Below are 14,070 nucleotides of genomic sequence, written 5' to 3'. Positions count from 1 at the left end.
GTGACATCACATGGAATGCCAGGGCTCTCCAGGATGCAGTAGAATGTCCATGTGCTGATGTCACATGGTATAGCTGTTACATCCCTGCTACATACCTCACCCAAAAGTGACTTGAAACCAAAGTGCCATTTGCAGGAGCCTCTGGGTTCACAATGGAAGCCATTAGTTATAATCCTCCTTCCAAAGCCAGAAATCTAGGCCTCTGCTTCATTAGAAACTTTATCTAAGTGAATCTGAAACCTCACTTTGCGTGCATTGTCCAGGGTTGGATTTTCACTCCTTAAGATTCATAATCAATAATTTGAGAAGGAAAGGATGCTTAGAAATGAGGTTAGGACAATGAGGAGTAGTAGGGATGAGACCTCTGAAGTGAACAATCACCCAGGGAAGATCCTCAGACTTTTAGAGATTGTGGGCTCAAAGAAAAGTCACATAGTTAGTTATGAAGATTCCCCCAGAGTGTCAGTAGAGCTAACTCAAGCTATGAGGTTGTGAGTGAAGATGTGACTAGCTCTGGACAGGTCTGGATGGAGCCACTAAGACCAGGTAAGCTCTCAGATATTGAAAGCAAGCAATTCATGGAAAGAGTAGGATGACCCAATCCTTGAAATCATTGACTGAGGAAAATGTAGTAGCAAGTCAGAGTTCAGTGTTGGCTATGGAGAGGCATCATGAGTGAAACATAAACACACACACACACACACACACACACACACACACACACACACATATACACACACACAAACCAGGCATACAATCATGGAGTAGAACATGATGTAGATCACTGATGTGGTGCTTCAACCAGTAAACAAAGCCAAACACCTAGTTTAGGCGCCACCTGCTCCAATCCACATGCTCTTGAAGAGGTGGCACTGCTAGCTTTGGGTACAAGATCCATTAGGAGGACATGAGAAGGGCAGGCAAGGGGAGAGACTCAACAGTTGTTGCATCATACAGCTTTGTTATATCCAAACCTCACATTTCTTATCATGATATCGCTATAAAGAGAAGCCAGGTCATGGTCAGCCTGGAGTGCATGTTCTTCAACCGAATCTCTGGACCTAAGCATGATCCTTGCAACCTAGGACTGATGAAACTTTTGGGTGATCTGTGTCATTTCAGATTTTGAAGATTTAAGCAAATAAATGTGATTGTCAACTTCATTTCTAGATAGAGTCTTGTGAAGACCAAAAAGTTGAGTACATCCTGGAATTTGGGAGCAAGGCATGTCCTCTAAACTGATATAAAAACTATTTTAAGAACATAGATGACAGTATTGGGGTAAATAAATCTGAGTAGAGAGGTGGTATAGAGAGGGGTGAGATACTCAGAGAGTGTGATTGCTCACATGAATCCAGAGATGAGGCAGTAGATCTAGATGGAAAAGTATAAAGGATTGCCTGCAAATCCCAGTAATTAGAAAGAGGCCTGGAGTCAGCTGTATAGTTGAGACCTCAGATAGCTTGGTCTTTCTAACAATCAATTGTGAAACATCACACTTCCATGAACAGATACCCTGCCCAGGATATATAGTTATTTACCCAGCAAAGACAAAAACCCCTTCTGCATGGTCCTGCTTCTTATCTCACTGATGTCCCATCCAGAGGAGGGTTCATGTTCTTCCACATGCCCTGAGATCAAGCTGACAGCGGACAGCACCTGCCTTCCACAATGTTCATCTCAGCCCACTCTTGGTATTTGGATCATGTTCAGGAAATGAAATGGGGGATAAGACTTTGCCTAGCCGCTTCTCAAAGTTCAGGCTTGAGACTCCCCCTCTGTGAATGTCAACTTTCCTGTCTTCTACAGGGAGAGGAGTGTCTCAGGGGTCTGCTGGTTTCTTCTCCTTTTCACATGCTTCAGGTGACCCAAGGGACAGCCTCCTCAAGCTTACTCAGAGCTGCACAAGACAAAGCCTGGCTTCAGACTCCCCAAATCTGGCCTCAGCAGCCATGAGAATGGTGGCACAGTTCACATGACTTTTTTAAGACACAGGCTCTCCTGGAACATGCACTGCAGTCAGTCTTCCATTCTCCTCCTCATTTCCCAAGTGGTTGAGATCATGGCATGCATCACTATGCCAAGCTCCTTTTTTTCTATTTCTAAATGTCAAACACCCAGAAACAACCAGAGTGAGGTCAAGATCATGATGCGGAAAACCACAGAGATAGCCTACCCAAGCTGGAAACTCTTGGACTCTGGCGGGAACAAGCACAGGACCAAACTAGGTCCTCTGACTGTGGGTGACAGTCTGGGTGATCACCTGCAGCTTCACGTGACCATGTTCAGGACTGACTGTGAACATACCTATCTGTCCTGAACCAGACAGCTGGAAGAGGCAGCCTGCTGGTGGAAGACACAGCCTACTAAGCCTTTGTCTCAGTACAGAAAATGAAAAGGAAGCCAGAAGTTGGCTTTTTGTATTACTTGTCAGTTCCTCTATCTGTCTGCCTCTCAGGGAAGACTGTGTAATTCTTTTTCCCTCAAATTAATGAGTTTATTGAGGTTATTACAGGAGTACAGGTATGGTGTTACTTATAGGAATATGAATAACTCTAATGTGTGGCATCACAAAGGCTCACATTAGAATGAGTGACTCATGAAGACTAGAACTCTGAATGTGTCTGCATGACTTGTTTGCAGCTGAATGAGACAGAGGGTCTCATTTCCTCAGTTCTCCTTAGTTACACCTATTTAACCTTGGGAGCAGAAGGGCCTTGTTAATCCTGTAAATTTCAGCTTTCCCAGCCATGGTTTAATTGCTGAGTATTATGAACCTCCTCTCTCTTTCCACAGAACTTTCTGAGACTTAAGGAAATAGTCCTACTCAGGGAAGAGCACACCAGTTGGATACTCAATATTAAATGATCAATCCTGAAAACATATATGCTAGCTATACAGAATGATTGGTTTACATTTAGGAATATATAACTATATGGATACACACACACACACACACACACACACACATATATATCTTCATGCACATATATATGTATATGAACATAGCAACAATTAATGAATATAGAGGTCATAAATTAGAAACAGAGCAAGGAGGAGTGTAGTGAGGGTTTGGAAGGATGAAAAAGAAGAGAAAATAATGTAATTATTATCTCAAAAATAATAGAAAAGTATTTCATGTTATACAAAGGAAAATTGTTACACAACATTTCACCCATTCCTTAAAATGTTAGTTGTTTGTGTAAGTTCACATTCTCCCATGGAGCTCTGCAAAGGCACTAAAGGCAAACACAAGTCCTGAAGTTCCTGGTGAATCAACCATTTTATGTTTGACCTCTTCTGTAAGCACAGCCCAGTGCTCTATCATGCCCAGTGAATTGGCCGCAAAGCACTGCTTCTCTCATATATATTTTATCAGGAAAACCCCATCCTTCCTTCATCATCTTCCAGTGTGTGAGAGACCTCTGCTTGTGATAACCAAGCATCCCCAATGCTTCCTGTGAGCCAGTCCATCAGGAAATAATTTCTCTCAGATTTCATTAGATTACATAGCCTGTATTTCAAGGAGGTTTTTGAAAGCTCACCTACTTTCCCACTTCTATTGCACTCAGATTGATCTCATCTGTTCTCATAGCCTACAATCCCATGAGCCAAGCTTTGACAGGAGGTTTCATTGATCTTTTGAAGTCTTTTGTATCAAGTAGTTGAGAGACAGAATACTCCCTGACTAAGACAGGCTCTTTTTGCAGGCCATTTTAAGGCTATCAAATGCAAGTTCTAGCATGGATTTTCCTTTTCTCTGTATAAAAGGTTGAAACTAAGTGGCATCTTCTATCACTTTTATTTTAAACAGAGAATTACACTCTAATTGTATACAAGTGTAATGAATTTTGTCCTAAGGAATTTTAATAAATACAGCAGTTTCATATATGATCTTGATTTTTTTCTCTTCCATAAACTTATGGAACTTTCTCTTCCATCTGACTTATGACTTTTCTGCGTTTGAGTACAACTTTCCATTTCCAATTAGAAAACTCTACAAATTTTACCTCTTGACAAGAATTTATTTAGTCATAAAATATTTTTGTAAACTTCATGGTAGAGAACTAATAAACACTGAATATTTCAACTCATTGAATTCATTGTATGTAAATTACATTTGTCATATAAAGAAACAAACTAAGATAATGCGTTTGCAAGTTATTAAAGTATCAAGTTGTTGGATGTAGGTTTTGGGCTCGTTTTAAGCACAACTTGCATTTTTTTAACAAGCACTCCTTTACACAATATTTTTAGTGTCACAGTGTCAGAGATCTAAAGAACCTCATATTTTAGCAAGTACCAGGAAAGATAGGGATTATAAAGATTTTGGGTGGGAAAATATGGAGAATAAAACCTACAGAGAAAAGTTTTTTTTAATTTTTTATGATGTAATTAGCATTTTCTAAAGCCCTGTAAAAATTCAGGGAGGCAAAAATGATTATAATATCCGGGATGAAAAAGGGAAGATCAAGAAGAAGGAGAAATAAAAGAGGAAGAGTAGTTGTAGGAGAAGATGGATGGATGGATGGATGGATGGATGGATGGATGGATGGATGGATAGAGATACATGATGAAATAGGTAGATGATAGATAGATAGATAGATAGATAGATAGATAGATAGATAGATAGATAGATAGATAGGCAGAGAGACAGACAGAGAGACAGACAGAGAGACAGTTAGGAGTATATACAGTTTTCAGGCTATACACTATAGTGTTTATTGGGTTCACCAAAGGCAGGATGGACTCAGAACATTTGTCCTTCTTCCCCATATTGGTCAGAGAACTAGGTATGGTTGAAGAACTCAGAATTTTTCTTTTAGTATCTGTAGCCCTTTAATTCTAGACAATCCTAGGATTTGTGGTTCCCAAAAATAGCCCTCAAATTTAGTTCCATTCCAGTTGTCTCTCAGTGGTCCCACTTTTTCTTTGTGTTGATATGTGAGGTGAGGTGGGACAAATACTAGATATCCAGGGGGCCCTGGCATTCTAGGCCCCCAAGAATCTTTTTAAATGAATGCTCCATGGTTTGTATAGAACTCTAGAAAAGGAATAAGGAATCCTTGTTGCAGCAGATGATACAGAGAGGTTGAGACAAAACAGATTGGGTTCTAGCATGTATTATTACAATGGAGAGGCAAGAGTTTCTGGTCCAGAAATATTAACAGGCTAGATACTCTGAAGATTACATTTAGATCACTTTTTTCTCAGAGCTGAGGACCAAGCCCAAGGCTTTGTGCTTGCTAGGCAAGCACTCTACCACTGAGCTAAATCCCCATTGCCAAATTTTTAAGGACATATTTTAGAGAAAAGTCAGAAGGAAATGGAGGATTTAAGACTACCAATTTCTGATGCCATCTCACAGATTTTCCAGAATGTGATGGGCTGATCGTGTTTGCCTTTGGGGATGTTATTTTTATAAAGACAGCAAACTTAGTAGGGGGTTTCTAGCATTAAGCTCAGCAGCACAAGGACACCCCATTAAATAACTAGTCTGGAATCCTTTAAGTAAAGAGGAGATGCAGCAAGTTGATGAAATGAAATGTAGAAGTGCCTGCAGTTGAAAGGTCGGGATGAGATGGGTCACTCCAGAATGTTAATCAAGAAAAGTCAGAATAAGAAATATTAAATATAGGAGGAAGTCTGACAGTGTGTGGGAAAAGTCTTTATTTGCTAATGCTTTGGTGATTGGTATTACACATCATCCTCGGAGTATAAAAATAATACAATGGAGATCCTTCTTTGAGAAAACATGTCCACATTTGATATGATATTGTATATTAAGTTCAAGTCTCTGAAATCTTGTAAGAAAAAATGGAACATCATGGACCATGTTTCTGGAAAAAGAAATAGAGAAGAATTACTGAAGCAGATTTTGGTTGGAAATATGTTAAACATATATATGTACCCATAAATGTATATACATACAAAATCACGAGAAACAAAATCAGTAAAACAATCCAGACAGGAGTCCAATGGGGTCTGAATATTGATAAACACAATTACCTTGATGCCTACACTATCCACTTAATTCAAAATTCAGGCTGTCGACAAGGACAATGCTGTTCTGATGAGGATGACATCAGGGCTCCCTTTCTAGCCTTATTCAGTGGGCTGTAGATGGCAGCATTCAGCATTGGAGTGAACACACTGTTTACATCACCAAACCTACTGTAATTCTCTATGTTAATGTGTAAGAGAAGAACTGAGGTAAACTGACAGTCATGTCCTAAATATCAGGCAGACCAGCTTTCAAACACCAAATGCAAATCATGGTTATCTGAAATATCAAGAGTATGAATATAGCCTCAGTGCAGTTTCCAGTGGTCTTTTGTCACCTTCAGCTTCTGACTCTGCATTTTAGAAGTTATGTAGACAGAAGAAATTACCTCAATAATTTTCACGTATAAAAAGCAACAGTCAGATTCATGATACAGTACTGCCTTGATTCATTTAATTATAACTCACATGGGAATATTATCAGTCAAATAAGAACACTAACATTTTCTTCAGAATTCCTCCCAACACATAATCATATTTTATATAAAACTTGATATCTCTGAAATGTTTGTAGCACATTACAACACTTGAAATAAAATAGTATCTTCTGGGCAGGACAGGACTACTGCACTCATGAACTCCAAGGTCAAGCCATCAACATTCTAATATGGAAGAGAAAGGGGTTCACTGGCCCAAACCCCTAAATGAGAAGCTGGTGGCAGTGGGTGGCTTTTGGAGGAGGAAGAGTCAGTTTACTTTAGGGTGCTGATGCCAGGTAGTTTGAGCAAACTCAGTGATGGCTCTAACACATGAGCATATGGGCATGCAGTGCTGCCCTAGGTTGATAATTAAAAACAAAACAAAAGGCATGGATTTAGTAGTGTTGGGATTAGCAGAGTGGATCAGGAACCACTTGAGAGGAATAAAGGGTAATATGAGCAAAATACACTGTATGCATAGATGAAATTCTCAAAGAATTTTAAAACTGTATTTAAAAGTTTGCAGTTCAATAGCATTAAAAATCTGATACAAACTTTTTTCTTTTATTTTATAATTTAATTTAATTTTACATATCAGCTACGGATTCACCTGTCCCACTTTCCCCCACCCTCCCTCCAATTCACCCCCCATTCCCATCTCCTCCAGGGCAAGGACTCCCCTGGGGATTCAGCTCAGCCTGGTAGATTCAGTCAAGAAAGGTCCAGTCCCCTCCTCCCTTCACCCAGGCTAAGCAAAGTGTCCCATCATAGGCCCCAGGCTCCAAAAAGCCAGCTCATGCACTAAGGACAGGTCCAGATCCCACTGCCTGGATGCCTCCCAAACAGTTCAAGCTAATCGACTGTCTCACTTTTCCAGAGGGCCTGATCCATTTGGGGTCTCCTCAGCTATTGGTTCATACTTCATGTGTTTCCCCTAGTTTAGCTGTTTGTCCCTGTGTTTTTTCCAACCATGATCTCTCCATCTCTCACTCATACAATCCCTCCTCTTTCTCGCTGATTGGACTCCCAGAGCTCCACCTGGGGTTTGGCTGTGGAACTCTGCATCTGCTTCCATCAGTCATTGGATGAGAGTTCTACCATGACAAGTAGGGTGTTTGGCCATCCGATCACCAGAGTTGGTCAGTTCGGGCTTTCTCTCGACCATTGCCAGTAGTCTATTGTGGAGGTATCTTTATGGATTTCTGGGGACCATGCTAGCACTTTGCTTCTTCCTATTCCCATGGGGTCTTCATTTGTCATGGTCTCTCTTTCCTTGTTCTGTCTCTCTCTTCTTGATCCAGCTGGTATCTCCCACTCCTCTACACTCTCTTTCCCCCGACCCTTGCCCTTCATTACCGCCCCACGTCCACTTTGCTCATGTATATCATCCATTTCTCTGTCATTGAGCGATCCCTGTGTCTTTCTTACGGTCCTCCTTACTAGGTAGCCTCCCTGGAGTTGTGAGTAGCAGTCTAGTCATCCTTTGCTTTACATCTAATATCCACTTATAAGTTAATACATACCATGTTTGTCTTTCTGAGTCTGGGTTACCTCACTCAGGATGTTTTTTTCTAGATCCATCCATTTGCCTGCAAACCACATAATGTCATTGTTTTTCTCTGCTGAGTAGAACTCCATTGTGTATATATACCACATTTTATTTATCCATTCTTCAGTTGAAGAGCATCTAGGTTGTTTCCAGGTTCTGACTACCACAAATAATGCTGCTATGAACATAGCTGAGCATTTGCCCATGTGGTATGATTGAACATTCCTTGGGAATATGCCCAAGAGCTGGGTCTTGGGGGAGATTGATTCACAATTTTCTAAGAAAGCTCCATATTGATTTCCAATGAGGCTGTACAAGCTTGCATTCCCACCAACAGTGGAGGAGAGTTCCCCTTGCTCCACATCCTCTCCAGTGTAAGCTGTCTTCAGTGTTTTTTATCTTAGCCATTCTGACAGGTGTAAGGTGGTATCTCAGAGTTGTTTTGATTTTCATTTCCCTGATGATTAGGGATGTTGAGCAATTTCTTAAATGTCTTTCAGCCATTTGAGCTTCTTCTGTTGAGAATTCTCTGTTTAGCTCTATAGCCCATTTCTTAATTGAACTGTTGGCCATTTTGATGTCTAATTTCTTGAGTTCTTTATATATTCTAGATATCAGCCCTCTGTCAGATGTGGGATTGGTGAAGACCTTTATGGATTCTGTAGGCTGTCACTTGTTTTGTTGACCATGTCCTTTGCTCTACAAAAGCTTTTCAGTTTCAAGAGGTCCCAATGATTAATTGTTTCTTGGTGTGTGTTCTACTGTTGTTATATTTAGGAAGTGATCTCCTGTGCCAATGCATTCAAAACTACTTCCTTCTTTCTCTTCTATCAGATTCAGAGTAACTGGATTTATATTGAGGTCTTTGATCCACTTGGACTTAAGTATTGTGCACAGTGACAGATATGGATCTATTTGTAGCCTTCTACATGATGACATCCAGTTATGCCAGCACCATTTGTTGAAGATGTTTTCTTTTTTCCATGGTACAGTTTTGGCTTCTTTGCCAAAAATTTTATGTTCATAGGTGCACAGATTAATGTCAGGGTCTTCAATTCAATTCCACTTGTCCACATGTCGGTTTTCACGTCAGTACCAAGCTGTTTTTATTACTGTGGCTCTATATTAGAGCTTTAAGTCAGGGATCATGATGCCTGCAGAGGTTGTTTTATTGTACAGGATTCTTTTGGCTATCTTGGGTTTTTGTTTTTCCATATGAAGTTGAGTACTGTTCTTTCTAGGTCTGTGAAGAATTGTGTTGGCATTTGATAGGTATTGCATTGAATCTGTATATTGCTTTTGGTATATTGCCATTTTACTCTGTTAATCCTGCTTATCCATGAACATGGGAGATCTTTCCAGTTTCTGACATCTTCTTCAATTTCTTTTTTCAGAAACTTAAAGTTCTTGTCATACAGACCCTTCACTTACTCAGGGTTACCCCAAGGTATCTCATATCATTTGTGGATATCTCTGATTTCCTTCCCAGCCTGTTTGTCAATTGTATATAGGAGGGCTACTGATTTTTTAGTTGATCTTGTATCCTGCTATGTTGCTGAAGGTGGTTATAAGCTGTATGAGTTCCTTGGTCAAATTTTTGGGGTCACTCATGTTTACTATCATGTCATATGCAAATAGTGAAATTTTGACTTCTTCCTTTCAAATTTGTATCCCCTTTGATCTCCTTATGTTGTCTTATTGCTCTGGCTAGAACTTCAAGTACTATATTGAATAAGTATGGCGAGAGCAGACAGCCTTGCCTTGTTCCTGATTTTAGTGGAATCACTTTGAGTTTCTCTCCATTTACTTTGATGCTGGTTGTTGGCTTGCTGTAAATTGCCTTTATTATGTTTAGGTATGTTCCCTGTATTCCAAGACCTTTATCATTAAGGGGTGTTGGATTTTGTCAAATGCCTTTTCTGCATCTAGTAAAATGATCATGTGGTTTTTTTTTTCTTTGAGTTCGTTTATATGGTGTATTACATTGACAGACTTCCATATGTTGAACCACCCTTGCATTTCTGGGATGAAGCCTACTTGATCATGGTGGATAATTGTTTTGATGTGTTCTTGGAGTCTGTTTGCCAGTGTTTTATTGAGTATTTTTGCATCAATGTTCATGAGGGAGATTGGTCTGTAGTTCTCATTCTTTGTTGCATCTTTGTTTGGCTTGGGAATCAGGGTAATTGTAGCCTCATAGAAGGAGTTTGGTAATGTTCCTTCTGTTTCTATTGTGGGAAACAATTTAAAGAGTATTGGTATTAACTCTATTTTGAAGATCTGGTAGAATTCTGCACCAAAACCATCTGATCCTGGGCTTTTTTTGGTTGGGAGACTTTTAATGACTGATTCTATTTCCTTAGGGGTTATTGGACTGTTTAAATAGTTTATCTGGTCTTGATGTAACTTAGGTATGTGGCACCTATCCAGAAAATTATCCATTTCTTTTAGATTTTCCAGTTTTGTGGAGTAGAGGTTTTTGAAGTATGACCTGATGATTCTCTGGATTTCCTCAGTGTTAGTTGTTATGTCTCCCTTTTCATTTCTGATTTTGTTAATTTGGATGCTCTCTCTCTGCCTTTTTGTTAGTTTGGATAAGGGCTTGTCTATCTTGTTGATTTTCTCAAAGAACCAACAACTTTTTTCATTAATTTTTTGTATTGTTCTCTTTGTTTCTATTTTATTGATATCAGCTGTCAATTTGATTATTTCCTGGCATCTATTTTTCCTGGGTGATTTTGCTTCTTCTTGTTCTAGAGCTTTCAGGTGTGCTGTTAAGTCACTAGTGTGATTTTTCTCCAACTTCTTTATGTGGACATTTAGTGCTATGAATTTCCCTCTTAGCACTGCTTTCATAGTGTCCCATAACTTTGGGTATGTGGTATATTCATTTTCATTGATCTCTAGGAAGTCTTCAATTTCTTTCTTTATTTCTTTCTTAGCCCATTGGTGATTCTGTTGGGCATTATTCAGTTTCCATGAGATTGTAGGCTTTCTGTAGTTTTTGTTGATGTTGAAATTTAACTTTAAACTGTGGTGGTCTGATAGAACACAGGAGGTTATTCCAATTGTTTTGTATCTGTTGAAATTTGCTTTGTGGCCAAGTATGTGATTGAATTTAGAGAAGGTTCCATGAGGTACTGAGAAGAAGGTATATTCTTTTTTGTTAGGATGGAATGTTCTGTAGATATCGATTAAGTCCATTTGAGTCATGACATCAGTTAAGTCATTTATTTCTTTGTTAAGTTTCAATTTGGGAGATCTGTCCAGTGGTGAAAGTGGGGTATTGAAGTCTCCCACTATTAATGTGTGGGGTTTTATATGTGGTTTAAGCTTTAGTAATGTTTCTTTTACATATGTGGTTGCCCTTGTGTTTGGGGCATAAATGTTCAGAATTGAAACTTCATCTTGGTGGATCTTTCCTGTGATGAGTATGTAATGCCTGTCTTGATATCTTTTGATTGATTTTAGTTTGAAGTCTATTTTGCTGGATATCAGGTGGCTACACCCACTTGTTTCTTAAGACCATTTGATTGGAAAGTCTTTTCTCATTTTATTGTTAGGTAGTGTCTATCTTTGAATTTGAGTTGTGTTTCTTGTATGAAGCAGAAAGATCAGTCCTGCTTTCATATCCATTCTGTAAACCTATGTCTTTTTATAGGTGAATTAAGTCCATTGATATTAAAGGATGTTAATGACCAGTGATTGTGCATTCCTGTTATTTTTTGGTGGTTGTGTGTGTGTACTTTTCTTCTTTGGGGTTTACTGCTGTGACATTATCTATTGCCTGTGTTTTCGAGGGTGTATCTGACTTGCTTAGGTTGGAATTTTCCTTCTATTGCTTTCTGTAGGGTTGGGTTTGTGGATAAATATTGTTTAAATCCGGCTTTGTCTTGAAATGTCTTGTTCACTCCGTCTATGATGATTGAAAGTTTTGCTGGGTATATTAGTCTAGGCTGGCATCCATGGTCTCTTAGTGTCTGCAATACATCTGTCCATGTCCTTCTGGCTTTCAAGTCTCCATTGAGAAATCATGTGTTTTTCTGATGGGTTTGCCTTTATAAGTCACTTGGCCTTTTCCTTAGCTGCTCTTAATATTCTTTCTTTATTTTTTACATTAGTTGTTTAATTATTATGTGGTGAGGGGACTTTTTTTGGGGGTCAGGTCTGTTTGGTGTTCTATAGGCTTCTTGTATCTTCATAGGCATTTCCTTCTTTAAGTTGGGAAAGTTTTCTTCTATGATCTTGTTGAATATATTTTCTGTGCCTTTGAGTTGGTATTCTTCTCCTTCCTCTATCCCTATTATTCATAGGTTTGGTCAAGAGTCTTTAACAGGTGTTGGCTTATGGGAGATGCTATGTGCTGTGAGTTTATGGTGATTCTCTGTTCTGACCAGCAGGTGCTTGGGTGCTGTTGGCTTTTGGAAGCAGAAGGAGGAGCCAGGTGCCACTTGGTCCATCTCAGTGTGTGCTTGAAGGCTGAACTTCATCACTGCTCCTCTCTGGTCTTGATCCTCATACTCTGAGACAATGCTACCTCCCTACATTTATTTGGCACCCTCAGTGTGTGTGTGTGTGTGTGTGTGTGTGTGTGTGTGTGTGTGTGTATGTGTGTGCATGTGTACCCAGTCCTGGTAGTTGGAGGTCTCTGACAGGGCATGTGGTTCTTCCTGTGTCAGGAAGTTTCCAGGCAATGTCAGTAACTCACTGTGAGCAACAGTGTTCTTGACCACTGTGCTCATGTTGGCAGCCCATTGGAATCCACTGGAGACCTATAAATTTATCCTTAAGTTGGGTCTACTCCCTGAAAATACTGATTATGTGATCTGAGCATCCATGTAGCAATAGGAACCTGGGATCAAAAATCCCCATTCTGAAGACACGAACAACATTATCATAGATTTCTGGTGGGTCCAGACTTGTGACACAGACTCCTGAGGACTTCTTAGAGAGCTAATCAATTCCCCAGGCCCAGTGATGGCACCATGCAGCCCTGGCTCACTCTCTTAGCACCACCTGACTGCTGGTCTGATGCCAGAACAGTGAGTTTAATAAGCACCACATTGTCCTACTTCATAGGTACCATAATGTGACATCAACTGTGCTGGGGTAGTTGAGGGCACTGCCTGAATTCATATGGTTATTGGGTCCTGTGTTCATGGGGTTCTTTGTTCCTGGGTCATGCCCTACCACAGGCTGAATTTTGAGCTGGAGATGCTGAATATGGAGCATAAAAAAGTGATGGTGGACCTAGAGAAATTCCCTAATGAGATTAGTGAGGCCTTGAACAAGTGCAAGGAGTTGACCAAGGAAACAGTCTCCTACAGGTGAGTAACTGACTTCACTGCGACCCCATTACTTGGGAGTGACTGCTTTTTACCATGTTTTTGTCTTTGAACCAAATTGAGGCCTTTTGTTCTAGCCTGTGTGCCCCATAGCAAGCAGTCTGCCTTGTACTCTTGACTTGAGCCTCTTGGACCAGTTTTGCTAAGAGTGAAGTGTCTGTGAGCCACTCCCATCATTGTCCTGCCAGCCTCAGAGGCCTCTAGATAAAAAACTATTAGCACCATGATGGGGTATCAGGCATTTGTGTGTCTCTGGGGCTCTGGCAGGGGCTTACAGAGCTGGTTCCCATGGACCCATAGATGAAATATATTCCCATTGGATCTTCTGTCCTCCATCAAGAATGTTTACCCTCTACCTGCTATTGTTTTCCCAATACCATGAACAGTTAAGCACATATTGGGGGAGGCAAACCCTGCTCTCAGAAGTACATGGATCCCTTTCAGTTTCAGGGTTTTCAGAAACAGTCTGAGTCTTTCTGGAATTTGGCTCTTCTCTGGCTTTTGCCAGGTACTAGCTTATGCATGGCTACAGTGGACTCTAGTCTGGGCATGGGACTTTGCATGGATTATGTAAGAGTGGCATATGGAGGCTGGATGGGGCTCACCTTTGTTCTCTGTGGTGGTTCAGCATCCTTCACAGCCAGCTCCTGAGTAAGTGGACTCATCTGAAGGAAAAAGTGAGCATCTTGAGAGA

General features: G+C 40.2%; 1 protein-coding gene across 1 annotated transcript in view; it reads left to right on the top strand.

The window, feature by feature from the left end:
* The window catches only part of LOC131901231 (disks large homolog 5-like), a 156,998-nt gene that overhangs the window by 39,569 nt on the left and 103,359 nt on the right, over window positions 1–14,070 (top strand). The gene's annotated exons all lie outside the window — the stretch shown is intronic.

This window comes from Peromyscus eremicus, unplaced genomic scaffold, assembly GCF_949786415.1.
Source record: "Peromyscus eremicus unplaced genomic scaffold, PerEre_H2_v1 PerEre#2#unplaced_58, whole genome shotgun sequence".
Taxonomy (NCBI): Eukaryota; Metazoa; Chordata; class Mammalia; order Rodentia; family Cricetidae; genus Peromyscus; species Peromyscus eremicus.
This window is presented reverse-complemented; position numbering and strand designations above follow the sequence as displayed.